Below are 27,354 nucleotides of genomic sequence, written 5' to 3' on the forward strand. Positions count from 1 at the left end.
CGTGCGTGTGGCCGACGCCCCTCTGGGTTGGCTGGACTGCTCCGTCCCGAGGCATGCTGGGAGCTGTAGTTCTGCGCTGCCGGGCGGCCACGTGGGCTCCGGGCTGCGCGGCCGGGCCGGGGCCGGGGCCGGGGCCGGGCCGTGCGCGCCGGGGGGCGCAGGTTGCCGCTGGCGGCGAGCGCGGTTGCCGGCGGTGAGGCGAGCGAGAGCCTCCGGGGGTGCCTCCTCGGACCGTCGGGCCGGGAGGGGCGGGGGGTGTTGAGGCCGGGCACGGGTCCTCGCTGCGCTTGATCGTTGGGCTGCGCCGCGCCGCGCCTCGGAGGCTTTCCTCTCCCTGCGTCCTGACAGCCGGCTCTCTCCTTGTGCTGCGGTTCACCGGGGCAGAAGCAGCTCCCCGCCGCTAGGACCCCTGCGGGGTTTGTTGCCGAGCGAAGGTGGCGCACCGGGTAAAGCGAGGAAAGCCGCAGCTGGCGTGCTGCGGTCGCAGGGTTCTCAGGAGAGAGAGCAGCCCGTCCGTCCCGACTGTCCAGGTAAGTCGCAGCGACCTCGGGGTGGAATCAAGGCGTGCTCGTAAGCTTCCTGCAGCCCCGGCTCAAAGGCTTCATTGAATTTGCGGAAGCGCGAGCTGCTCGGCGCTGGGAAGCGCAAAGGGAAGGAAGGCACGTAGTGCCTGCCGAGTCGTAGTAGCCTCTTAGACCTAGAATGAATTGGCCTGTCAGGCTCTGTCTGTTGCTCAGTCTTTGGTACGAGAGGCTAAACTTTGTCCCGCCTCAGCTTTCGGAGTTGTCCTAGGAATAGACTGGTGCTTGCGGGGCTTTCCAGTACGCTGGTTGCGGTCAGTGAGGACAGACGTGAGAGGCAATTTCTGTCTGTCTGTCTGTCTATTGGTTATGTCCCAAGAGTTTTGCTTGAACTGTGTGCAATAAAGGAGGCCTTGGGCCTGTACTGAGCAGCGAGAGAGAGCAAAACTCTGCGTAAGCACTGGCTGTGGCAACGTTGCTTGGGAGTTGAGCGGCTGGGGGTCTTTCCAGAGGTGGGGGGTCTTCCCAGCGGAACTCGGTACGCAGGCAGAAACGTGACCTTCGAGGTCTTTGTTTGTCTTGCGCTGCAGCTGTGGTATTTGACCCGTAACTGTATGGAGTTGCTGAATTCTAGAGGGGATGATAGAGACGTCCCTGGTTCAGCCTTTTTTTTGCCGCAGTCCTTGCAGAAGTTCTGGAAAAATGAGTAGTATCCTTCTCTTTAAGTTCACCTTTTAAAGAGTTCTTCCTGCAGACTCCTGTCTCCGTGGTTTAGGTACGTGATTTGTGTGAAACAGAGCCAGACTTTCCTGTTAACGAGTGCCCTGACTGAAATTCCCTGTTGTTGGAGAACAAGAACCATCAGTGGTGCTTGGCGGTTTAAAACCTCTTGGCTTACGCAAAGGCTAACTTGCCAAAGCGAATGGGAAGTAGCCTAAAGTTCAGTAGATGCGCTGAATAGAAAAGGCCGTCTTCTTGACGGGAAAAGAGCTTTGCAGAACGTGAGCTTTGTTTCCCGTAGGGCTCCCTGCTTGCCCACCTGTTCAGCGATTACTGCAGGCTTTGACTGGTCCCCTCAGGCCCAATATCGCACACGTGCTGTGCTGCAGACGGTGCCTTAGCTTCCTTGCCGTCTCGTGCTGTGTTACTTGTACCTGCAGAAAACTTACTTCAGTGTCACAGAAACCCCGTGGGAAGCGTTCCCGACTCACGCTGGTAGGACCATCCCGTCGTGGCTGGTAAAATCCAGGAGCAGGACGATGCTTGGAAGAACGTCACCTATGGAGGAGAAAACAACAGTCTCCTTCCTGTTAGGCAACAGGTTTCCAAGACTGGTTTCCCCACCCCCCTGTGCGTTTTGAAGGAGGCAGTCCCTAAGCTGATGCAATCCAACTATCCAACTGCATCTAAGATGCTGGTTGTTACTTCCATAAGCTATAAAGGAACTTAATGTGTTCTGTGTTTTTTTTTTTTTTTTTTTTTTTAGGTCGAGGCTTGTGTGCGTGAGTTTGGCTTGTCGCGATGGCCGGTGTAGATGATCGCTCACGTGCCCCAAAGCTCCTTGTGCTGATGCTGGATCTGCCCCACGGTAAAGGACCGCATGCTGTGTGTTCAGCTTTTCTTCCTTACCGTGTCGTCCGTATGTATGTATGTATTTACTTCTCTGAAGGAAAGGGTGGATTTTTCGTGGGTCCCTCTGTGCGCGTCTCGAACCAGGCTGCAGTAAATACGCGTAAGCGAGTAGGCTGCTGCAGCGCGTCCTGGACAGTATCAGGGTGCTACTCTGCTAGCAGTGGAGAGCTGGGTGAAGGTGCCCAGGGTAAGGGCTTGTTCTGCCTCAAGTTGAACAGAAAGTTTCAGGAGTTGAGCATCCCAGGGGATGTTTGTAGGACTGCTGTTAGACGATAAAGGTTCAGATGGCTGTCGACGAAGGGGATTTTGTTGGTTCTTTCTCGATAGCTGTTCCTGCCAAAGATCGCGTCGGTCACAAAAGGTAGTAGTAACCTTGCGGTTTCTATGTTCTGTAGCGTTTGTACTAAAATACACTGGCAGATGAATAAATGAGCAGGTACAAATACACGTGACTCTATAGCTGAGACTAAATAATGTGCAGTTTCTTCTGTGTTTTATCTTTCAAAGCACGTTGTTGCTGAGCGCCTGAGCTTTTTGCTCGCATTACCGAGGAAAGGGAATGGCAGTGCTTCTTCCCCCCTCGTCTCTCTTTTTTTTTTTTTTTTTTTTTCCCCCCCCCTCTCCTCTTTTTCCTCGATGACAGGGACTCGAAATGTTTTCCTTGGATGTCCACGTGAAAAACGAGATAAATAAATAAATGCTGATGGTGAAGACACTGACAGAATTGGGTGACATTTTCAAGGTAGAGGAGGGGCGAAGAATGTGGAAATTCCTGGTACATTAGTGGTGCTCTGTTAACAAAACTGACGTATACGCCACTTGCTGTTCCTAGTTTTTTGGTTTGGTTTTCCTTTCAGTAGTCTCCCCGAAGGCTTTTGCGGACACACGGTGTATCTTTTCTGTTCTTCCAGTATTCGTTTGTCAGGAAAGACGACCATGCAATCCGAGGGCTGTGGACAACCATCTACCAGGTGGTTGTTGCAGCCTCCATCGGTCATGTTATTTGTGCTTTTAGCTCGCCCTCTCCTATATCTTGAGTTGAATTTCTTTTTTTTTTTTTTTGGCAACGCTATGTTTGCAGTGATAGCATTGCTGCCGAGGTATTTTTTGACTAAAAATGATCTTAACTGTAGTAGTGAATTCACAGAGTGTGGCTTTGTGTAACGACTCCCGCGATCACAACTTTTTTTTTTTTTTTTTCCTTTGTCACAGATAGGAGGAAAGCTCTTTCCAGAGAGATGGAAAGAAAGTTGTTTCAGAATACGTTCAGAATGTCTGAAGTTGTTTTGGAATTTTTTTTTTCTTTTTTTTTTTAGTAGTTAACGGTAGTACAGCCCACAGAGCAATTTCTTTGTGCGTGAGAACTCGCGGGTTAACTGAAAGTTACTTGTTTTATTATAAAACTAGGATTTGAAGCCACGGGCACTCAGAAATGCATATGATATGTCTTGTCACAGTCTTCTAGATCAGCTAACCGGAATGAGAACCAATCTTCTGAAAACACACAGGGATATCGTGGGGCAGGATGAAGGTAAATGGACACAATTATTTATTAATATTCTGGTACAGCTATTTAATTCACCTAAGTAGTGTTTCTGTCCTCGGTGTGGGAGAGGAAGTAGACTTTGCATCGTTTCTTGGGTCAGTCGTCCTTCCCTAGATTCTGAAGGAAAAGAATGAAATTTCTGCCTTCTGTCACAAAACATGTTGTGCGTGCTTGGAATTTGAAAATTAAGTTTCATGGGTGAGCTTTCCTGTGCAACAGGATGCAGTAGATGTTCTTATAGTGATGGTGAAAGGAAAGAGGGGCTTTATTTGCCTTTTGCTTTTCCTTTGTCTTGTAGAGGGAGGAAATAGTGATTTCTAGTTCTTAAATGCTAACACTGGAAATGGAAGCATGCGAGGCTTGTATTTCCTTAGTCTTAAGGTAGACTAAATTTAGATACCTTGTTCTGCTGCAGACTGCCTTCACGGCGTTCCTGTTGCTCAAAGGGGAAATCATCAGGAGTAGTTGAAAATGATGCCTTCACCCCTTCGGGAGATTGATCCAGATCAACCAAAAAGGCTTCTTCATACACTTGGCAGTCTGTTCAAACAGGATGAGAAGGTAGGAGAAGTCTTGCTATCTGCTGTATCATTATTTGAAAAGTAACTGAATTGTAACACGGAGGCAAATACTCTGGTAGTGAATTGACGAAGCAATTGTATTTTACTTATATTAAAAAAAAAAAAGTCTTTTCAGGGTATGATGATAGATGAAGCAGATAAATTTGTTGCTGGGCCTCAGAATAAGATCAAGCGTCCTGGAGAGCCCAATACTCCAGCATCACTAAAGAGAGAAGGCGTAGCATGTCGCCGCTATTGCGACGGCCACAATCACTGTTGTGACAAACCATGTTGGTGGGAAAGGGCCACCCTGTGCTGCTGGATCTCCGTCACCATATCTGAACCTCAAAGGCATGCCAACAAATAAAGGTATGTTGGAGTTGTTGTAGTACAGGAACTTGCGTGGTCATAAATGGACATAGTGTGCAGAAAAAAAAAAAAGGTCTCCGTGCTTTCTGTGTTAATTCAAAAGGACACGTAAGTTTTAGAGTTAATTGGGACTGAATTTCTTTGGTCGGCTTAGACAAACAGGCTGTTGCTATAGGTAATGAAGTCCTGAATGAGCAATAATTTTGAACTGTTTCTAAAAAGTGCTGAAACCTTTCACCACGATGGTTTGGCGGTAGCAAGGATTTCATTTCAGCTTTTAATTCTCATTTGTGTATTCTGTAGTGGGGAAGGGAGAAGTGGGGAAGGAAAGTGTGTAAAAAAAAAAAAAAAAAAAAATTAAAATTTCTCACAAATAGTAATTTACCCACCTGTTGCAGCAGAGTCGAAAGAAAAATTTGCTGGAACTGGGGGAAGGAGGGGAAACTTTAGTTTACTTTAGTCACTGAAATGGGAATACAGCAAATAACTTAACGACAGTCATATGAGACGGTAGCAGCCCAAAAGGAGGTATTCCTGTGGTTGCGTCAAAGGGTGAATAAAACTACTGAAGTGATCTGACAGTGCTGAGTAACTCTCTACACAGTACTTTCAACAAGAAGGGATGCAGAATAATGTCCTTCTGTGTTTTTTGATCCTGCAGTTATATGCACTACTAAGCTCCTTCTTAATTTTCAGACACTGGTATCAGTACTGTCCAAGATGGTAATGGAGAGAAGAAAGCAGAAAACTGTCAGTTGCTGGAAAAGCAAATTGATGGCTTGTCTGTGCAAATGGCTTCTTCGGTTCCAGCTGTTAAGGGAGAGGATGAAATGTCACCTGGTGACTTAGACTCTCTACATGATGAGTTCAATTGCTTAAATGATGCAAAGATGGCTTGGATCATAAGCCTGGTACCAATGCACTTGTTCGAGGGCCTCTAAATTACAGCGTGGCTGGAGATGACCAAAAACGAGTGATGGAGTCTACTTCTGAATCTGTGCCAAATTGATTTAAAATAACACCTACAATGTTGGAGGGAAGCGATGCTGGTATTAAAATCAGAGTGGTGAAAGAGGTTCGCAAACGTGGAAGAAGTAAGTTCTTTATTAGTGTATTAAAAATAGGCTAGGGGTACAGAAGACTTTTTCTTGAAATGAGGATCTATTTTGAAAATAAAACCTCAGATTTGGAATGATTTTTGATTACTCGTGTACAAGTAGTGGAAGAACAAGAAAGTAAGTACATGTATTCACAGTCCAACTTTATATCCTCACCGTCCTTACTGCAGCACTCTTAAGCAGGCTTAATCACAGCACCATTCGTGTTTTCATAGTTGGTTCAGAGAAGAAAACACAGAAACCAATGAAAAAATACTGTTGTTTCACATCTAAGGTGTCCGGTTCATTCTTTTGCGCTACTTTTTTTTTTTTTTTTTTGTTAAACTTTATACGAGACAATCGTGCTCATGCTCCACATAGATCGGTCATCTTGTAAAGAGTAGTTATCTTAAACCTCTGCTTTCAAAAATGACAGCTCTAGGTTGAAACATGGCTTGGTATCCCTTTGTTTCTATTAACTGCTGATCATGGCAGCGTGTTCGTGGAGATACAAGGCTTCTCTGCTGATTAAACCTAGTCTGCATTTTCCAAGGGCAGGTGTTTCTAGATACTGCTCTTTTAAGAGAACAAAATTCAGCGTTACATTTGAATATCAGCTAATCGATATCACTTCAAATTATTGGTATGCTGGCTTTTTTTTCTTATGTGCATTACTGTATGCAGAAATGGGAAACTCTAGGCTGTGTTGTTTTTCCTTTGGCTGTTGAGATTTACTGAAAATGCATTTACAAGATCTGTTTCTAATATCTGTTTGGATCTCTTCTTTAAGATCGTGAAAAAAATCTTCTCTCTTCTTGAGGAGGTACGTACAAGGACGGATGGAAACTCAGAAGTATTTCATTGAATTTGCTGTAAGGGAAGGAGCAAGGTTCGTATAGATACGAATGATTCAGAGTTAAACGCTAACGTTGTTCATGATAGCAAATCTCAATCTTTTCCAAAACAAGTGTTTTGTTTTGACATACTGAAATTATTACAGTTTCAGCGGTCAAACTGCCGTTGTATTTTCTGAAGTAAATGGTCGTTACCTAGAGCTGAAGTGTGAAATAGAAAGATATGGGTGGTTATGGAAGAAAGACCCAGAATTTGCGTGGGTTGGGGAAAGATGGCTGTATCAAATTAAATTTGCCATTCTGATGTCAGAAATGAGGGAAGCTCTTCCATGCTGGAAACAGAGAGCCTCTGCTAATACTGTTTGTCGTGGCAAAATAATACTGAGTTATTTAACTGCTGTTTTTGGAAGAAGAAATGAAATTACTTCCCTAGGTTTAAAAATCGTGTCTTAATACAGCACTTAGAGAGAACGCTAGAGGAGCTAGAGTTCAACAGCCTACCCAACAGAGTTAATCAGGTGAACGGTAGATAATAGTGTACCAGCCAGAGGAATACGGACCGGGAATGAGTTTGCTGTGCCGCAGAAGAGTGGAAGAGGACGTAGCTGTTGCCCTCGCCATCCTGGCGGTCAAGTGATCTTACTGTCAGAGTCTGAGAAGAAGCAGCAGAGCTTTAACTTTACGAACCTCTATCGGCAGAAGCTGGGCTGTAACCTTAAGGACGTGCTATGAAAGGTGTGGCTTTTTTCCTGTGGAGGGTGCTCTTTGCTCAACAGGCTGAAAAAAATAACCATTGCTGCCCCTCCTGCAGGTGGTGAGAATTTACTCACTTGAATACTGTCATTAGCCGTTTTACGTGCAATAGGCAGTGGATCGCACTAAAATGGGGCACTGTCAAATGCACACAGTGTCTGCATTGTGGAGAGATCCCATCTGTTGTGTGTGTGTGTCCCCCCCCCCCCCCCCCAATAAAAAAACAAACAAACAAACAAAAAAACCTCCCAGAAACACCTGCACTGGTAATATTGCATGTTGCCAGCACAGAGACGAGGGTCTTGTTCCCGAGAACTGCTAGCCATGCCTTTAAACTTGAGATTCAGCGTAGATCGAGAGTAAAGAAACTGCTGTTGTGTTAATGAAAGCTAAAGACAGCCCTGTGACTGTTACCACTTGGTGGTTACTAAACAATCTACCTCAGACTCTCTTCTGTTTTTATCTGCAGACATTATGAAAGCGCACCTGAGGCTTCCCAGGTCCCTGACTTCAGTTCTCTTTCATCCCGTGAGCAGGACGGAGATTCTTCAGGTGGCCTTGCCTTGGCACACGCTGTGCTTTGGAAGCACTAAAAAGAAATGCTTTTAAAAGTGTGCATTTATTTTAATGTTCATACAAAAGAGACTGGTTTTGAACAGTGTTGTTACCGGATCACTAATTTGATATTTTAACTGTATACATTTTTTTGAACATAGGTGTGTGTGTGTGTGTATATGTATATATATGTATATATGTATATATAAAATGGTTTATTTTTTATATACATATATATATATATAAAAAAAATAAACCGTTTTATTAATTCTCATTAAGTGCTGATCTGAGGAGTCTGTAATGGGCAGCGCTGAATTCCTCGAATTGTCTGTCACCAACAGACCGCTAATATTTTTTGTGAAACCAGTCTGCATATCCTGAAACCCCACTTCTGGTAATAGCTGTGGAATGTGTTTGTTACTTACCTCCCGGTAGCACGTACCCTGGAGCACCTGCCTCATCAGTCAGCTCAGCCTGTACAGGGTGTACATTTTTGCTCCAAGGCTAAAGTGTTAAAGACACCAAGTTCCAGCTTGCCAAATCCTTGGTTACCCGAGTTAATATCCTCCCTTCCGTTCCTCTTACTCTTTTGTTCAAAGGTAATGTTGTGAATCACAGAAAATGCAACGAAGACTGGAGCACCTGCACGTAATTAATATTTTCCTTTGAAACGGTAATGTGCCAGTAGTAAGTGGCTCTTCAGATAATTTTATTTTCGGTTGTTCTCATTTAAAAACAGTCTCCTGCTCCTTTAACAGCTTTCTTTTAAAAGACAAGCTGAAGTTGTGCTGGCGTTAACAAGCTCTTCACAAGGTACTGGGGCTGTCCTGAGGATTCCACTTGGCCAGCCAGCAGAAGAGGCAGGGAAACATACTTACGTTGATGGCCTGAACTTCTCTTCCTCTTACTCTTTTTAGTACTAGCCAGCGTGTGTGAGACATCTTTTCCTTCTCCTGTGAAGCAGGGGGCTGGTCTTTCTGGAAGAGGTTGTTTGACCATTGGAATTACACCAGTGAGATTCAAGAAGGAAATTAAATCCAAAAGCAGCAGCGTATCTTTATTACTACGTTAAGTGAGAAAGTGACACGTGGAACGAACTCGTTATAAACAATTCTGAACTCTTTTTCTTATCGGGAACGTACTTATCTGTACCGTTGAACGTACTTGGGGGAAAAAAAAAAAAACAAAAACAAACAAACAAACAAAAAAAAAACAAACCCCAGTAGTACCTTGGAATACATAGGGCGATTCATCCCTTCAGGATCATTACACGGCAGCTGTATGTCACCACAATACGCCTCTTTTGCTTAATGGTGGACTTCTAAGAGGGAATTTACTTGGGTCAGGTATACTGTGTGTATGTGGTTTTATGCGTGTAGAACTGCCTGTACTACACTATCTCTTAAATAGGTGGTGGTAAGAGGAGACAGCTTTCTTCTAGTAGATTCTTACTTAAGTTTCTTTAGTGATTCCGGGGGCACTGACTTGACCGCGATGTGCCTGAGCAGGGCCTGTGACCTGGTTAGCATCTAAACCTCCTCCTCTGATGTGGTACAGCTGTCTGCTAAATTAGTTACAGAAAGATGGTGACTTTAACTCAGACAGTTCTCTCTTACCTCGCTATTGTTTTATCTGGATAATTTGAATTTGGATTAGAGCGGCGGAGGGAAAAGATGCCTTACGCTGAAACGGACGCGAGTCTGTGAGAAGAAAGCCAGGCGTCCTTGGAGACTGTGCCAATGAAAAGGCGAAGAAAAAATGAGTGGAATAAATCTCAGTGCACGTAGTCCTGCATCCCGAAGGGAGCACAGAAGGAAGGTTGCTTGCTTAGAAGAGCAGTGGATGCTTCGTGCCCGCCTTAAAGAGAATATTAACAGAGAGAATTCGTTGTAAGACAAGCTGCCCCGCGGGGTGTGGGTAGCAAACACGTTGGAAAAAATACAGCCACAAGCTCCGAATGGCACAGTAGGCGAGCTGTGATCCGCCCGACAAGGCCTCCCGTGGGCGCCCTCTGCCGCCACCTGCTGGTGGGAAGCGAGTACTGCAGGCGGCCGAGGGGTGCGCATGCGCGGTGGGGGTCCGGTGGCGCCCTCTGCCGCCACCTGCTGGTGGAGAACGAGTACTGCAGGCGGCCGGGGGGCGCGTTTGCGTGGTGGGGTCCGGTGGCGCCCCCTGCCGCCACCTGCTGGTGGAGAACGAGTACTGCAGGTGGCCGGGGGGCGCGCATGCGCGGTGACGCCCGCGTGCGCCCTCTACCGCCACCTGCTGGTGATATTCGAGTACTGCAGGCTGCCGGGCGCCACGAATGCGCCATGACGCCCGCGGACACCCTCTGCCGCCATCTGCTGGTGGAAAACGAGTACTGCAGGCGGCCGGGGGGCGCGCATACCGCGGTGACGCCCGCGGGCGCCCTCTGCCGCCACCTGCTGGTGGGAAGCGAGTACTGCAGGCGGCCGGGGGCCGCGCATGCGCGGTGACGCCGGCGGGCGCCCTCTGCCGCCACCTGCTGGTGGTAAAGGGGTACTGCAGGCGTCCGGGGAGCGCGCATGCGCGGTGGGGCCCGGGGGCGCCCTCTGCCGCCACCTGCTGGTGGGAAAAGGGTACTGCAGGCGGCCGAGGGGCGCGCATGCGCGGTGGGGCCCGGGGCGCCCTCTGCCGCCACCTGCTGGTGGGAAAAGGGTACTGCAGGCGGCCGGGGGCCGCGCATGCGCGGTGACGCCGGCGGGCGCCCTCTGCCGCCACCTGCTGGTTTTAATCGGGTACTGCAGGCGGCCGGGGGGCGCGCATGCGCGGTGACGCCCGCGGGCGCCCTCTGCCGCCACCTGCTGGTTTTAATCGGGTACTGCAGGCGGCCGGGGGGCGCGCATGCGCAGTGACGCCGGCGGGCGCCCTCTGCCGCCACCTGCTGGTGGAGAACGAGTACTGCAGGCGGCCGGCGTGCACGCATGCGCGGTGGGATCCGGTGGCGCCCTCTGCCGCCACCTGCTGGTGTTATTCGGGTACTGCAGGCGGCCGGGGGCCGCGCATGCGCAGTGGGGCCCGGGGGCGCCCTCTGCCGCCACCTGCTGATGGGATAGGGGTACTGCAGGCGGCCGGGGGGCGCGCATGCGCGGTGACGCCCGCGGGTGTCCTCTACCGCCACCTGCTGGTGGAGTACGAGTACTGCAGGCGGTCGAGGGGGGCGCATGCGCGGTGGGGCCCGGGGGCGCCCTCTGCCGCCTCCTGCTGGTGGAAAACGAGTACTGCAGGCGGCCGTGGGGCCGTGCATGCGCGTTGCTTATTACGTCGTTGTTTTTTTTGATGTGTAATTTCCTACGCTCCTAGGTTTTTCTTCATATGTAAATCACACAGAATCACAGATCTTCTAGGTTGGAAGAGACCTCAAGATCATTGAGTCCAACCTCTGACCTAACACTAAAGTTTGAGCTAATTCCCGTGGAAAATATTTCATTTACTTTCTTGGTTGTATTGTCCTTTCTATGTTCAAAGCTGAGGCATAAATACGGTAAATTTTGCTTCTAGAAACACCCCAGTTCTTTTGTCTGCACTCTGCATGCTGTAAACTAGGGATAGGCACAAAAAAAAACAAATAAATAAATAAATAAAAGAACACAGCTGCTGCTGCTCCTGCTCTTTCTTGTGGTTTGCCCCCTCCCCTTTCCCAGGTGATTGGGTTTGGGTGCTGGGCGGGGCCAAATGGTATAGGAGTCCCAGGCACGGCATCAGAGAGCTCCTTCTGCCTGGGCTGCTCTTTGGGGGCAGTGCTTTGTTGATGCTTCTGTTAGCTACATGCAGGGTTCTGCTGGTGGGTCAGGGTCTGGTACGATCTTTTAGAGGAAACCGATCTAATAGTATGTGCATTTATTGCTTGAAGCTCTTTGGAGGTGATTAATTGTTATAGCACATTTATGGATAGGATGTCAATGTTATTTTGTGCGTTTGCTTTGTTGTTCTAGGTCCCTTGTGATTTTTGCAGGGTTACAGGGCAGATGCCACCAGATCTACCCCTTTTGTTGTTTTTGTTTTGTTTGTTTGATTTTTTTTTTTCTTGATTTTTCTTTTTCTTTTTTGGAAGGGGGTTTGGGATTTGAGCGTCCTATTTTTTTGGGTTTGGGATTTGAGCATCTCAATTTTGCGGGTTTGGGATTTGAGCGTCTTAATTTATTGGGTTAGGGGTTTTAGGCATAGGACTTCAGGGGTTTAGTGTGGTAAATAGTTTGGGTTAGGTCTGTAGGGGTTTCGAGGATGTTTAGGGATAGGGCTTGAGGCTTTTTTGTGTAAGGGCGGGAAGGGCTAGGGTTACAGTGAGTGCTGTTAAGTGTAGTTCTCGAAAACTCGGCCTCTGATTGGCCGTGCTGGCTGTCCAGGGAATTCTGGTAGGTGTAGTTTTCCGGCACCAGGCTTCCGGTAGGCCGTGTTGACTGCCCAGAGCATGCCGGGAGATGTAGTTCTGGGACTCCGAACTTCCGGGAGGCCATGTTGGGTGCCCAGAGCATGCCGGGAAATGTAGTTCTGGGACTCCGAACTTCCGGGAGGCCATGTTGGGCGCCCAGAGCATGCCGGGAAATGAAGTTCTCGGGAACTAGGGTTGGGGTTAGGGACTAGGGCTGGGGCTAGGGTTAGAGTTTAGGGTGCGGGTTGGGGTTAGGGTTAGTGCTAGTGAATGCTGGTTCTCCGTGTTTGCAGATGATGGTGAGCGTGTTTAAACTAATTCCAGTTGAAGAAGTTTCATGTACTTGCTTGGTGCCGTTATCAGTTCAACATTAAAAGCTGCAGCAAAAGCAAAAGGGGATTTTTGCTTCTAGAAACACCACAGGTCTCTTGTCTGCTCTCTGAATGTTTTTGAGATGAAACAGATTTTAAAAAACAAAGGAAAAAACAAAACAAAACAAAACACAGCTGCTTCTTTTGCTCTCTTCCTACTTTCATGTGCTTTGCCCCTCCCCTTTCCCAGGTGATTGGGTTTGGGTGCTGGGCGGGGCTAAATGCTATATGAGCCCCAGGCATGCCATCAGAGAGCTCCTTCTGCCTGGGCTGCTCTTTGGGGGCAGTGCTTTGTTTTTCCTTCTGTCTGTTGCAGGGTTGTTTAGGCAGGCTGGAGTCTATGGATTTCTGGATTTTAAGTGCTTGGAATTCACTTAGTAGAGGGATGTTTAGTAGGGGCTGCTGGCTCAGTTTGGGGCGCGGTTGTCACTGCAGTTATTTTCCTACAGCCAATAGAGTAAAATTCCAGTTTGCCTTTTAGAGGTGCTATAAGTGGGTAAAGAGAACAGATGGAAGCATGTGCCACGTGGGATAGGCAAGCGGCTGAGGTACAGGAGGGGATGAGAGTATGTGATTTTTTTCTGGGGATGAAATGGAATCAATTTTGTTGGTGTATAATCTGTTCTGCTCCTAGATTTTTCTTTCAACGTGAAGAAAAGTTTGAGCTAATTCCAGGTAAGAAAGTTCCAGTTACTTGCTGGGTCGTATTGTCCTTTTAATATTCAAAGCTACAGCAAAAGCGTGGGGATTGTTGCTTCAAGAAACACCCCAGTTTTCTTGTCTGCACTCTGCATGCCGTTGAGCTAAAGCAGACTAAAAAATAAATAAATACAGGAAACACACACACAAAAAACAACAATAACAAAAACAACAACAACAAAAAAAACCACCATTGGGTGATGTGTTGTGAACGCAACGATCATTTAATCCCTTTGTTTTCCCAGGTGGTGTGGATGATACTGGTTGCACTGTTGGAGCTTGGATTTGGAGAGGAACAGGTGAGCATAGTTGTATGTTGCATCAGCAGTAGTCAGCGTTGTGGAGAAGGTTGGGCATCATGACCGGCATGCTAGTGAATGCTGGTACTCTGTTTTTGCAGCTGATGATGAGCCTGGCAATTGCCTAAGATGACGACCAGTGCCTGTGTATTTCCTGAGGCGGAGGGAATTTACCATGCAGCAACCTGAGAGCTAAGTTGGGGGGCACCTGGTATTTGCATATCTGGGGTGGCTAATGGGAGCTGGGAGCCAGAGGAGCATGGTGCCTGCTGGCTGACTAGACTTGGTGCCACGGAGAGGGTGGTTCAGGCTGGGTCACGTTCAGGCTGCTTGTGGCTGGGTCGCCAGGCTAATAGAAGAGGCGGGATTATTTTGTAGCGTGAGTGCGTGCGCCAGGCAGGACAGTTTCCTTCTGTTCGTCTGTCCTGTAGTGTTGCTTCTGCAGCGTCTGTTCTGTGCTTCTCGGGTCTTGATATCCTTCTAGCTTTTTACACTGGACTGACCAGACAGGGGACTTGGTAGCGGTGCTGAAGGGCCTCAGTGCTTGTTTAGTCATCGTGGCTCTGATCCGAGCACTTCTTGTCTTGCAGTCGCTGCTTGAAATGCAGTTCTGTTTCAGGTCTCGTGCATCATATTCGGTTTGAGATGGCGTCTGTTTCCATCCTCACTCTTGCGGAAGTCATCTGGGCCGCATCAGGAGCTCTTGCTTGGAAATTGATTTCCTAAGCGTCGTCTTATGTGATTAAGGAGGTATTGGGGAGGCAAGGACAGTCCCCTGACAAGGACTGTATATCTCGAAACAAGACACCGGAACTCACGATAAGGAAGCGGCAGACGGACAGAGAAACAAATGTAAGGACTATAAATCTCAAAACTGGACGTTGGAATTCATTATAAAGACACAACAAAGGGAAGAATTAGCAACAGCCAGCTCTTGCGATTAAGAAACATGCCAACTCAGCGGATTCCTGACCAAAGGTGAAAAGTACACTGTGAGGAAGACTCGGGGTCTTCCTCCCAAAGACCCCTGCCCATGTCCCAAAGGCCCCTGCCCACAATTCTTGGGAGGCTCTACGCAGGCGCAAGGTACCAAAAGGCTAATTAGCATGAGAAGCGAGGGAAGGCGGGGGTAGGTAATGAATATGTATAGGCGCCGGTAGAATATTGATTGATCGTATAAATTCAAGACTGCTTTCTGCTTTGGGTATGCACGATAGGTGGAGAGATCCCCCGTGCATCCAGCGCTGCAATAAAGAATATACCGCTTAAAGGAATTTCGGCTTCAATCTTTGAATCATATGGGGTTTTCAGTCCCCATCCTTCTGGTCTCTTGCCTTGAAGGCAGGCTTTTTAGGCCTCCATCACCCCAGTTCTGGCAGTGTCTTCCAGTTGCGTGTCGTGACATTTGCGTCTCTCCTTGGGTCTGGTGCAGAGCACCTGTTGTGACTTCCTGTTGCCATAGGGCTTCCCTCTGGGGGTCACTTTTTCTTGCGCCTTGTGTTGTGTGTTTTGTTTGTAGTGTTTGCGGCGTGCCTGTGTGTGTATGTGTTTGGTCTGGAGCTGTCCTGCCTGGCAGTTAGTGATGACAGCTAACGTGGCAGTGCATGGGTGTGCTAATACATTGTCCGGACTGTGTTGGCGAAGACATCTGGTCTGCCTCTGCGCACGTACTGAAGGGCAGCAGGCACAGTCATCTCTGTGGTGTTTGTCAGATGTGTGTGTGGGGGGGAGAGTTGAGCTGCTTGTGAGCAGCTGCTCGCGTAGTGCTTGAACGGTGTGCTTGAGGAGGAGGTCTGTCGAATCTTGAAAGCTTACAGATAAGGGGTTTTTGAAACTTTTATTTTTATTTCTCTCCTGTCCCCAGTAGAGTGTAAACCTTTGGAGGAACCTGTCACAGGAAAGAGCTCCTTCCGGAACTGTTCAGCGCTCCGTAGGCAGCTCGGTGACTGGCTTGGTCTACTTCTGAGGTGTGCTGAGGCAAGGGGGCTGCTGTTTTGAAATGATAATATTGTAAACGGGGTCCCTTTGTGTTGTTGAGGGATGGGTGCTAATGCTGGCAGCTGAGTGATTATCTTGTGACCGTTTTCATTTGTTAAAGCTGAAACACAGTGTACAACGCGGGACTTGACCGGAGCTGCTTTTGGCAAGGTGAGCGATGAACAGATGTAGCAGGTACTTTAGGGGTGCAGTTGTCACTGCAGTTACTTAACTGCACAAAGTACAGTAAAAATCCTGTTTATATTTCAGGGGTGTTGTAGCTGGCCTAAGAGAGCAGATGGAAGCATCTGCCTCGAGGGCAGGTGAGGGAGCAGAGGTTAGGGAGCAGATGAGAGTAACTGTCCCAGCTGTGCTGTGGCTTTGGATGCTGCTTCAGCCTATGCTTTTCTTTTTGTTTCACAGGTGTGTCGCACAGGCTGAGTGGGGCCAAGCTGCACTCTGAAGAGCAGCACGGGAAGGGCGGGCTGTTTGTGAGCTGGATTGGAGCAGAACTGCCAAGTAGCACGAGGTGACTGCGAAGGGTCTTGCTTTGCAGGTGCCATGGCAGGCTCTCCACAGAAGCGGTTGAGGATTTGAGAAGAGGTTGCAGATCATCGAGGAGCGACACGTGCAGGGACGGCTTGAAAACGGTATGGCTGCTTTCTCTTCTGTTTATCAGGTGTCCCAGGCAACGTGGGCTGTGATGTTAGCCTTTAGGATCGGAACAAAGCAGGCGCTGATGGCGGTCTTCTTTGGTAGGCAAAGAGGTGCCCGAAGCCCCCTCCTGTGCAGCCTGAGCACGCCTCGCTGAGGATGAAGCCTGCTTTCCAGCAGTTCTGGAAACTGTGTTGAGGCTGAAATGCTGCGTCTGTGTTTGGGTTGGAGTTTCACCCACCTTGGTGAGTGTAGGGATGGGTTTTAAGTGGGTGCAGTGGAGGGCCCGGCCCCAGTGTCCTGTAGTGTGTTTTGACCCATCAGCATAGCCTTTTAGTTCTCAGATAGCCTGCTGAAGTAAGTGATTTTTGTTGCGAGTGGAACGGAATTGATTTTGTTGGCGTATAATCTGTTCTGCTCCTAGATTTTTCTTTCTGCGTAAATAAAAGTTTGAGCTAATTCGAGCTGAAAAAGCTTCAGTTACTTGCTTGGTTGTGTTGTCCTTTCAATATTCAAAGCTGCAGCGAAAGCGTGGGGATTGTTGCTTCTAGAAACACCCCAGTTCTCTTGTCTGCCCTCTGCATGCTGTTGAGCTAAGCCTTATAAATAAGTAAATAAACCACAGCTGCTGCTCCTCCTCTTTCTACTTTCATGTGCTTTGCCCCTCCCCTTTCCAGGTGATTGGGTTTGGGTGCTGGGTGGGACCAAAAGGTATATGAGCCCCAAGTATGCCGTCAGAGAGCTCCTTCTGCCTGGGCTGCTCTTTGGGGTAAGTGTTTTGTTTTTCCTTCAGTCAGTTGCATGGTTCTTTAGGAAGGCTGGAGTCTATGGATTTCAGGATTTTAAGTGCTTGGAATTCACTTAATAGAGGGATATTAAGTAGAGGCTGCTGGCTCACTGTTTTTGGGATGGTGGCTTATGCTCCTCTGTTTAATCTGTATTTTAATCTCTAGATGAATCAACCCACTTGTGTAACTCTCCAGAGGACTAAAACCAGCTTGATGACATGCTAGAAGAGGCTTGACCGCGTTGGTGCAGTATTACCAAGAGACTGAGCAGGGTCACCTTTTTCATCTGCAAAGGGTATGTCTGTCATTACCCCTGCCGGGGCTGCTATGCATTCATGGCCTTGTGGCATTTGTGGACTTCAGTTTGTTTGTTTGTTTGTTTGTTTTATTTGTCTGGCTCTGGTCTCTGTGTTTGAGTCCTCTGCATGTGCGGCACTGTTTGCGTATCCATTGTGGATGTGACCTTCTCTCTTTGTTTCTTGTAGCTCAGGGCGTAGGCACGGAAGCTTGAAGCATGAGGGTGAGTGGACAGCAGTGGGGGCCCCGAGTTGGTCGGTGGACTGTGTGAGTCTGCTTCAGCTGTCGGGCCGGCTTTGCAAGTGCCTTGCGACAGCAGAGTACGTCTCCTGCCACGTTTCTGACACGTGCCAGACGTCAGCGGTTCCAGTTCCTGAAATGCTGGAGATGCTCAGAGCACAAGAGGAGCTGGGAGCATGATGCATCTCCTTGGGATGTTAGGTGAGCGAAGCGGTGGTACTGGGTTGGAGCACGTGGCTCTGGGGCTTCTTGGCTGTTGCAGCAGGGGAGGAAAGGAGTGGGTATAGACTGTTTTGTGGATTGTCATGTGTGTCTGTTCTTTCTCCCTGGTCTAAGCCCCGTGACCTTGGTTCGGCACACTGAATGGAAGTGCTAAGCCTGGATCGGGAAGGTGAGTGGAGAAAAGTTGGAAAACGGGTATTGTTTTTGGTGTAGAAGTCTCTTGATGTATCTCTGGGTGACTCCTCTCTTTCAGGGACGAAGAAGGTCCTGGGAACATCCTAGCTGGCCTCTGTGGTCCACGTTGATGGTTGATTCTGAGCCCTGAGAATTAAGTCCAGGGGCAAATACTGCATGTTGGGGAGTTGTTTAAAGGGCGTCTATCTGATTTCAGTAGCGGAGCAGGTCAGTTGACTACTGTTTTGTTTCTGAGGAGGTTGTTTCACTGGAAGAAATTTGGCTGGTGTGCTGGCGCCTGATGGCACTTCATTTCTGCAGGTGAAGAGGAGCCTTGTGCCTGAAGCAATGTCCTGGCTAGTCTTTGTGTTCCTTGGTGAGGATGGAACCTGCCTCCCAGCATTCCCAAGCTAAGTTGGGGGGAGGGGCAAGTGCTATGTTTGAGTTGGGGTTGTGAATGCACCCATAGGGCGAGGGTCTGTGCTTTTAAGTCATTGCTTTGGATGGGGCCTTTCAGGATTGATCAGATCAGGCAGAGAGATTATGTGTGGGGAGTTCTGTCACGTACAGTGTGAACACATTGCAGGCAGGGCAGTCCCAGCTTGTCATCTGTGTTCTGTGTTGTCTGTGCTGTACTGTGCTGTTGCTCTTGGTGCTCAGCAGGCCCTGGCTAAGTCATCCTGAGGGTACTGAACACTTGACATCATTGGAATATTGCTGATGTTCAACTGGGAGCTGAGCACCTCTCGTCTTGCAGTGGGAGCTTAAAGGAATCCCTTGTGTGTGTGTAATACTTGTTTGTATCAAACGTTTCTTGATATGATCAACATATATTTCATGCTCCTCGGGTCTTGATATCCACATTTCCTTCTTCCACTGGACAGATTAGATGGGCAACTTGGTAGCCACACCAAAGTTCCTAAATGCTTGTTTCATCATTGTAGGGCTGATGCAAGCACTTGTCTTGCAGTCACTGCTTGAAGTGCAGATCTGTTTCAGGTCTCGTGCATCATATTCGGTTTGAGATGGCGTCTGTTTCCATCCTCACTCTTGCAGAAGACATCGGGGCCGCATCAGGAGCTCTTGCTTGGGAATTGATTTCCTAAGTGTCGTCTTATGGGGTTTTCAGTCCCCATCCTTCTGGTCTGTTGTCTTGAAGGCAGGCTTTTTAGGCCTCCATCATCCCAGTTCTGGCAGTTGCTTGCAGTTTCATGTCGTGACATTTGAGTCTCCTCTAGGGTCTGGTGCAGAGCACCTGTTCTGACTTGCTGTTGCCATAGGGCTTCCCTCCGGGGCTCACTTTTTCTTGCGCCTTGTGTTGTGTGTTTTGTTTGTAGTGTTTGTGGCGTGCCTGTGTGTGTATGTGTTTGGTCTGGAGCTGTCCTGCCTGGCAGTTAGTGATGACAGCTAACGTGGCAGTGCATGGGTGTGCTAATACATTGTCCGGACTGTGTTGGCGAAGACATCCGGTCTGCATCTGGGCACGTACTGAAGGGCAGCAGGCACGGTCATCTCAGTGTTGTTTGTCACATGTTGGGGGGGGGGAGAGTATATCTGCTTGTGAGCAGCTGTTTGCATAGTGCTTGAATGGTGTGCTTGAGGAGGTCTGTCGAATCTTGAAAGCTTACAGATATGGGTTTTTTGAAAGTTTTATTTTTATTTCTCTCCTGTCCCCAGTAGAGTGTAAACCTTTGGAGGAACCTGTCGCAGGAAAGAGCTCCTTCCGGAACTGTTCAGCGCTCCGTAGGCAGCTCGGTGACTGGCTTGATCTACTTCTGAGGTGCTGAGGCAAGGGGGCTGCTGTTTAGAAATTATAATATTGTAAATGGGGTTCCTTGTGTTGTTGAGGGATGGGTACTAATGCTGGTAGCTGAATCGTTATCTTGTGACTCTTCTCATTTGTTTAAGGTGAAACAGTGTACAACACAGGACTTGACCAGAGCTGCTTTTGGCAAGGTGAGCGATGAACAGATGTAGCAGGCACTTTAGGGGTGCAGTTGTCACTGCAGTTACTTAACTGCACAAAATACAGTAAAAATCCTGTTTATATTTCAGGGGTGTTGTAGCTGGCCTAAGAGAGCAGATGGAAGCACCTGCCTCGAGGGCAGGTGAGGGAGCAGAGGTAAGGGAGCAGATGAGAGTAACTGTCCTAGCTGTGCTGTGTCTTTGGATGCTGCTTCAGCCTATGCTTTTCTTTTTCTTTCACAGGTGTCTCGCACAGGTTCAGAGGGGCCAAGGTGCACTCTGAAGAGCAGCACGAGAAGGGCGGGCTGTTTGTGAGCTGGATTGGAGCAGAACTGCCAAGTAGCACGAGGTGACTGCGAAGGGTATCCATCTTGCTTTGCAGGTGCCATGGCAGGCTCTCCACAGAAGCAGTTGAGGATTTGAGAAGAAGTTGCAGATCATCGAGGAGTGACATGTGCAGGGATGGCTTGAAAATGGTATGGTCGCTTTCTCTTCTGTTTATCAGGTATCCCAGGCAATGTGGGCTGTGATGTTAGTCTTTAGAATCTGAACAAAGCAGGTGCTGATGGCGGTCGTCTTTGGTAGGCAAAGAGTTGCCCGAAGCCCTGTCCTGTGTAGCTTGAGCATGCCTCCCTGAGGATGAGGCGTCCTTTCTATCAGTTCCCAAAACTGTGTTGAGGCTGAAATGCTGTGTCTGTGTTTGGGTTGGGGTTGCACCTTGGTGAGTGTAGGGATGGGTTTTAAGTGGGTGCAGCGGAGGGCCCGGCCCCAGTGTCCTGTAGTGTGTTTTGACCCATCAGCATAGCCTTTTAGTTCTCAGATAGCCTGCTGATGTAAGTGATTTTTCCTGTGAGTGGAATGGAATTGACTTTTTTTTGGCGTGTAATCTATTCTGCTCCTAGATTTTTCTTTCGACATAAATAAAAGTTTGAGTTAATTCCAGCAGGAAAAGCTTCAGTTACTTGCTTGGTGGTAATGTCCTTCCAACATTTAAAGCTGCAGCGAAAGCATGGGGATTGTTGCTTCTAGAAACACCCCAGTTCTCCTGTCTGCCCTCTGCATGCTGTTGAGCTAAGCCTTATAAGTAAGTTAATAAAACCACAGCTGCTGCTCCTCCTCTTTCTGCTTTTTTTGTGCTTTCCCCCTGCACTTTCCCAGGTGATTGGCTTCAGGTTCCAGGTTGGACCTAATAGTAACCGAGTTGCAGGTATACCAACAGAGAGCTCCTTCTGCCTGGGCTGCTCTTTGGGGCAAGTGCTTTGTTTTTCCTTCAGTCAGTTGCAGGGTTCTTTAGGTGGGTCAGAGTCTATGGACTGATGCATTTTCAAGTAGAAACCGGTATGCATGTCTTTTTGAGGTGGCAACTGGCAGGATCTGTCATTGTAAAGCAATCTAGTAGGAGGTGCCTGTATTGCATGTAGCTCTTCCTCAGGTGAGTAATTGTTATATCAGTGTTACGGATAGTATGGTGATGTTATTTTGTGTGTTTGCTTTGTGGTTCTGGGTCCCTTATGATTTTTGCAGAATTACGGGGCTTTTTTTGAGACTTTGCCTTTATGTCAAATCTTATGAAAGTCACAACCTTGGTGGCAAAGTGATGGAGCGTGGTTTAGGAGAAATGTATCATGGAGGCTCCCTGTGTGAGCATGTATCTGAAAATGGCAGCATTGGGCATATAAGCAGTGGTCTTTCTCAGGGTTAGGGGCAGTTTGTTATATTTCTGGAGCTTTTGCCTGTGTGTTTGCTGTCTGTCGAGTCTTTAGACCATAAAGCCTTCTAGGCTTTATGTGCATGGAATTCACATATTTGAGGTATGTTTATGAGGGGTTGCCAGGTACGTTGTTTTTGGGAAACCGTGGGGTAATGTTTCTTGACCGCATAAGTGCAGTAGTGCCTAGAGACTGAGCAGGGTCACCTGCTTCATGTCTAAAGAATAAGTCTGTTGGGGCCCATTTCGGCGCGGCGCCGCCCGGGCCCATTTCGGCGCGGCGCCGCCCGGGCCCATTTCGGCGCGGCGCCGCCCGGGCCCATTTCGGCGCGGCGCCGCCCGGGCCCATTTCGGCGCGGCGCCGCCCGGGCCCATTTCGGCGCGGCGCCGCCCGGGCCCATTTCGGCGCGGCGCCGCCCGGGCCCATTTCGGCGCGGCGCCGCCCGGGCCCATTTCGGCGCGGCGCCGCCCGGGCCCATTTCGGCGCGGCGCCGCCCGGGCACATTTCTCAGGTGGAGCTACTGAGCAGGTGAGATAAAGGAGTTGGGAACAGAGAGGTATTGCACAACTGTATGTTGCATTAGTAGTAGCGAGCGTTGTGCAGGAGGTGGGTATTAGCTCTGGTGTAGAGGGATGGTTAACTGAGATAGGTCACATAGACATAAAACAGCTGAATCTTCACGATTTGGACAAACATTGCACACAACTTGTCTGAGCCAATCAGACACAAGGACACAATATTCGTTTGCAGTTTGGGAAAGTACCGACTGTGTTATTTCGGTCGAAAGGATGAGGAAGAAGCTGATAAGATAAGGACGTAGGGGGACCAATCATGAGCTTAACTTTTGTAATATGTATGAGCTAATTATATGTTAAGGAATAAAAGGCGTCTGAGCTATCCAATAAATCGAAGCTTGCTGATCATATCACTCATATTGAGTGTCCCTGTCTTCCTTCCGTCGACAACAAATGGCGCCCGAACACGGACCCCGCTGGCGGTGAACCTGCGAGCCACGGATCGACGGAATAAGGGAAGGAAACAGGTCCTGCAATGCAGCTCAGGAGGTGGAAGGGACGAAAATGCTAAATCCTCGCACCCGGGAGCACCTATAGAGGGTCCCGCCGGCCACGCGTCGCCGAGGTCTTGCAAAGGCTGCAACAGTGCTGACGTAAACAAAGGTATGGAGAGACAAGCGACGTATGATCTGCTCAAGTGCTTTTTAGAAAAGCGGAGCATGCAGGGTATAGACTGTAAAAAGGAATTGCGGAGGGACGCGGAAAAAGGAATTGCGGAGGGACACGGGAAATTGAAGTAATCGCGGTGCGATGCGGGACATCCGAGATCAGGTTGCTACAGTAGACCAGAGGCATCAGTGGACAACGGCAGCCGACCCTCACTGTGTGGCGAGTCGGCACAGAGCAGAGGGGTGGACATCAGGACCCTGCAGACTGTCTGACGTAACCATGGAAGCAGCGGCGGCTGTGCTGCTTCTCTCTGGCATTCATTTTATAAGAGGTTTATCTTGCAATGCAAAAAAGACTATTCGTCCCCAGATCGGTGTTATAACTATGTTTCTGGATAAGATTCCGTGGGGTTGCCACATTCTATGGATTAGTAATGACGACTTAGCTCTATTGCGGGGCAGGAGTGCAGAGATGCAGATTACACTGCCAAATGACCACCGGCAGACTTGAGGAGACACTGCTCGGCTGCGGGGATCGGCTGCGGCGTGGACGCCCCTAGGTGCACCCTGAGCGTTTTTGCTCGGAGGGGACTCCACTCTCAGCTGCTCACCACAGGAGCAAAGATCTCCTGAAGCTGCAGACAAAGAGTATGTTTTCAGCTGCTGGAGGGATACTAACTGGAGTGTTAATAATTGTATGTGTTATTCTTAAATGTCCAGGTATTTTGTGTTGAAAGTATTTGTGTAAGGGTAAGGTTTTAAAACCAAGTGTTGCAAGTCACTTCACGAGGAACACAATGAGAGACAATACTTGTTTGTTTGGTTATGATTCTAAATTATATTGGCCGCACGTATTGTTTGCTTATCATTCTAAATTATATTCTTGTGGTATGATTGAGGTTGTGGTATGATTGAGATTGAGATGTGCCAGAGGCCTCTGGGTGTGCAATTGTGCTGTGTGTGTGCGAGTGTGCTATGTACTGTGTTAGTGAGAGCGTGCTTATTGCCATAGTGCAGGTTGCCATAGTGCAGGCTGAAATCATAGGAAATTAGTGCCGGCAAAAAAATCATAGGAAAATGAAGGACGAAGTAGCCCTAGATTCATTACAGTGCTTTTTAGAAAAATGGGGAGTCGATTGTAAGCAACTAGCAGGACTAGTTGCGATCGGTCGAGCAAAATCATATTTCACAAGTATGGAGTCAAGGACTGGGGGCTTTGGGAGCTGAAGCAAAATCTAATAACAATCCGATGTGGAATAATGACACTGCAAAGGCTCTGCCACCTGGCATGTTTTTGATTTGCGGGGATCGTGCATGGCAAGGAATACCTGCCAATGCGTTTGGGGGTCCATGTTATCTAGGGCGACTCACATTGTTCGCCCCGGACTTACACAGTCTCCGGAACCAGAGCTTGTCGCAGAGATCCAAACGAGCTCTTAAGACTTTAGGTTCTGACTGTGACGATGGTGTAGAATTATGGGGCGCTGCTGAGAGAATATTTGCTTCATTAGTTCCAGCAGTGGGAACTGCACATGCTTTGGCTAGCGTTAATAAGCTTGCTTGTTGGGCTGTTAAGCAATCAAATGTAACAACTGAAATTATTACTGAAATGGCACAAGATATGGATAGTCTTGGGCATGTTGTGTTACAAAATAGGGCTGCAATTGATTTTTTGCTTTTAGCGCAAGGACATGGATGTGAAGATTTTGAAGGAATGTGTTGTTTCAATCTTTCAGATCACGGTCAATCGATTCATGACCAGTTGAAATGGTTGATGGAGCACACAAAGAAAATTACAGTACAACCTAGTTGGCTTGACAATTGGTTGCAGTCCATCTTTGGGGGTCTGTCTAACTGGTTAGTGAGTCTAATCAAAGAGGGATTTCGCTTTCTGCTTATAGTTATATTGATAAAAATAGCTGCGCGAATAATTTTTGGTTGCTTAACTAAGAAGCTTGAACAAGTCACAGAAAAGGTATTAGTAGTCCAAAATAAAAACGGGGGAATTGTAGAGGGATGGTTAACTGAGATAGGTCACGTAGACATAAAACAGCTGAATCTTTACGAGTTGGACAAACATCGCACACAACTTGTCTGAGCCAATCAGACACAAGGACACAATATCCGTTGGCGGTTTGGGAAAGTACCGACTGTGTTATTTCGGTCGAAAGGATGAGGAAGAAGCTGATAAGATAAGGACGTAGGGGGACCAATCATGAGCTTAACTTTTGTAATATGTATGAGCTAATTATATGTTAAGGAATAAAAGGCGTCTGAGCTATCCAATAAATCGAAGCTTGCTGATCATATCACTCATATTGAGTGTCCCTGTCTTCCTTCAGTCGACAACACTCTGGCATGCTAGTGATTGCTGGTTCTCTGTTTTTGCAAGTGATAATGAACGTGTTTGACGTAATTCCATTTGAAAAAGTTCCAGTTACTTGACTGGTCGTGTTGTTATTTCAATATTAAAAGCTGTAGCAAAAGCATGGGGATTGTTGCTTCTAGAAACACCCCAGGTCTCTTGTCTGTTCTCTGCATGATGTTCAGGTAAAGCAGATTTAAAAAAAAAAAAACCACAAATAAACAAACAAAACAAAACAAACAAAAAAAAAAACAGCTACTGCTCCTCCTGCTCTGCTCCTACTTCCTTGTGCTTTGTCCCTCCCCTTTTCCAGGTGATAGGGTTTGGATATTGGGCGGGGCCAAATGGTATATGAGCCCCAGGCATGACATCAGAGAGCTCCTTCTGCCTGGGCTGCTCTTTGGGGTAAGTGTTTTGTTTTCCTTCAGTCAGTTGCAGGATTCTCTAGGCAGGCTGGAGTCTATGGATTTCTGGATTTCTAAGTGCTTGGAATTCACTTAACAGAGGAATATTTAGTAGAGGTTGCTGGCTCTTTTTTTTTTTTTTTTTGATGGTGGGATGCTCTTCTATTTTTGAGCTATATTTTAATCTCTAGATGTATAAACCTAGTTGTGTAATTTTCCAGAGGACTAAAACCAGCTTCATTTCATGCTACATGTGGCTTGGCAGTGTAGATGCAGCATTACTAAGAGCCTGAGCAGGGTTGTATCAGAGTCTGCTCTTTCCTCTGCAAAGGGTATGTCTGTGATTACCTCTGCAGGGGCTGCTGTGCGTGCACGTCTTTTTGGCATTTATGGATCTCAGATAGTGTTTTTTTGTGTGTGTGTATATTCTAAGCTTTTATTTTTTGAGGGGCAAATAGTGTGTGTGCTGAGCGTGGTTGGCAGGAGGAGGTGGGGAGCTGCTCAGGACTGGTAGGTTTGGTTTCTCAGAGTGTGCGGCAGCCTTCCTGTGCGATGCGACTGATTGTTGGGCAGGAATGTTCCAGTTTGTGTGTCTTAGCCATTGTAGCTTGTGTAGTGTGTGTTGTGTGGCCCGGGCAGAGTTTGCTGTGGTGCTGTGAGCGAAGAATCTGAGTTAGAGCTGTTGAGCAGCTGAACTACAGGAGCTGGGAAGAGAGAGGTATTGCAGTAGGTACGCTGTGGCTGTGAGGTGCCTCAGAGTGTGCGTTTCTCTTGTGTCTGCAGGTGCTTTGTGCAGTCGTGGACAGGAAAGGGAAATCCTCATGTCACGAAACACTGAGGGAAGGTGAGTGTTGTCAGCCTGGTCATCCCTTATCTGAAGCGAAGGGAAGACGCTCAGGTGTTTCCCTGTGAGGGTCCGAGGTGAGGCTGTGTGGGATAGAGGAGCAGTGTGGCAGGTGTGTGCTTGCAAGAAGAGTGGTCATTTTGTCCTTTTGTTTTCCCAGGTGGTGTAGGTGATGCTGGCTGCTCCTTTCAAGCTTGGACCTAATTTGGAGGTACCGAGGCAAGTGGCCTGCTGTTTTGAAAGGTTAAAACTAAAGATGGGGTCCCTTTTGTTGTTGAGGGATGGGTGCTACTGCTGTCAGCTGAATGTTTATCTTCTGCCTGTGTTTTGCCTTTGTTCAGGGTGAAACGCAGTGCGCAGTGCAGGACGTCTTGACCCGAGCTGCCTCTGCAGTGACTCTGGTGCGTGATGAGCAGAGGTAACTGTTGTTTTTGGGGCGCGGTTGTCACTGCAATTATTTTCCTACATCCAATAGAGTAAAATTCCAGTTTGCCTTTTAGAGGTGCTATAAGTGGGTAAAGAGAACAGATGGAAGCATGTGCCACGTGGGATAGGCAAGCGGCTGAGGTACAGGAGGGGATGAGAGTATGTGATTTTTTTCTGGGGATGAAATGGAATCAATTTTGTTGGTGTATAATCTGTTCTGCTCCTAGATTTTTCTTTCAACGTGAAGAAAAGTTTGAGCTAATTCCAGGTAAGAAAGTTCCAGTTACTTGTTGGGTCGTATTGTCCTTTTAATATTCAAAGCTGCAGCAAAAGCATGGGGATTGTTGTTTCTAGAAACACCCCGGTTTTCTTGTCTGCACTCTGCATGCTGTTGAGCTAAAGCAGACTAAAAAATAAATAAATAAAGGAAACACACACACACACACACACACACAAA

The 27,354-nt window shown here is 48.0% G+C and overlaps 1 long non-coding RNA gene across 5 annotated transcripts; it reads left to right on the forward strand.

Annotated features, from left to right (window-relative positions):
• Positions 1-8,055, forward strand: LOC311209352. Of its 5 annotated transcripts, XR_014618395.1 has the most exons (11): positions 1-530; positions 1,704-1,871; positions 2,008-2,109; positions 2,797-2,895; positions 3,611-3,684; positions 4,115-4,260; positions 4,387-4,628; positions 5,325-5,722; positions 6,516-6,614; positions 7,038-7,314; positions 7,802-8,055. It is a non-coding gene; the product is annotated as an uncharacterized lncRNA (long non-coding RNA). The 5 variants fall into 5 exon arrangements; XR_014618396.1 differs by lacking the exon at positions 2,797-2,895 and having other exon boundaries at positions 2-530; positions 1,682-1,871; XR_014618397.1 differs by lacking the exon at positions 2,797-2,895 and having other exon boundaries at positions 3-530.
• Positions 8,056-27,354: the final 19,299 nt, after the last annotated feature.

The sequence above is a fragment of the Netta rufina genome, assembly GCF_964035555.1.
Source record: "Netta rufina genome assembly, chromosome: 4".
Lineage (NCBI taxonomy): Eukaryota > Metazoa > Chordata > Aves > Anseriformes > Anatidae > Netta > Netta rufina.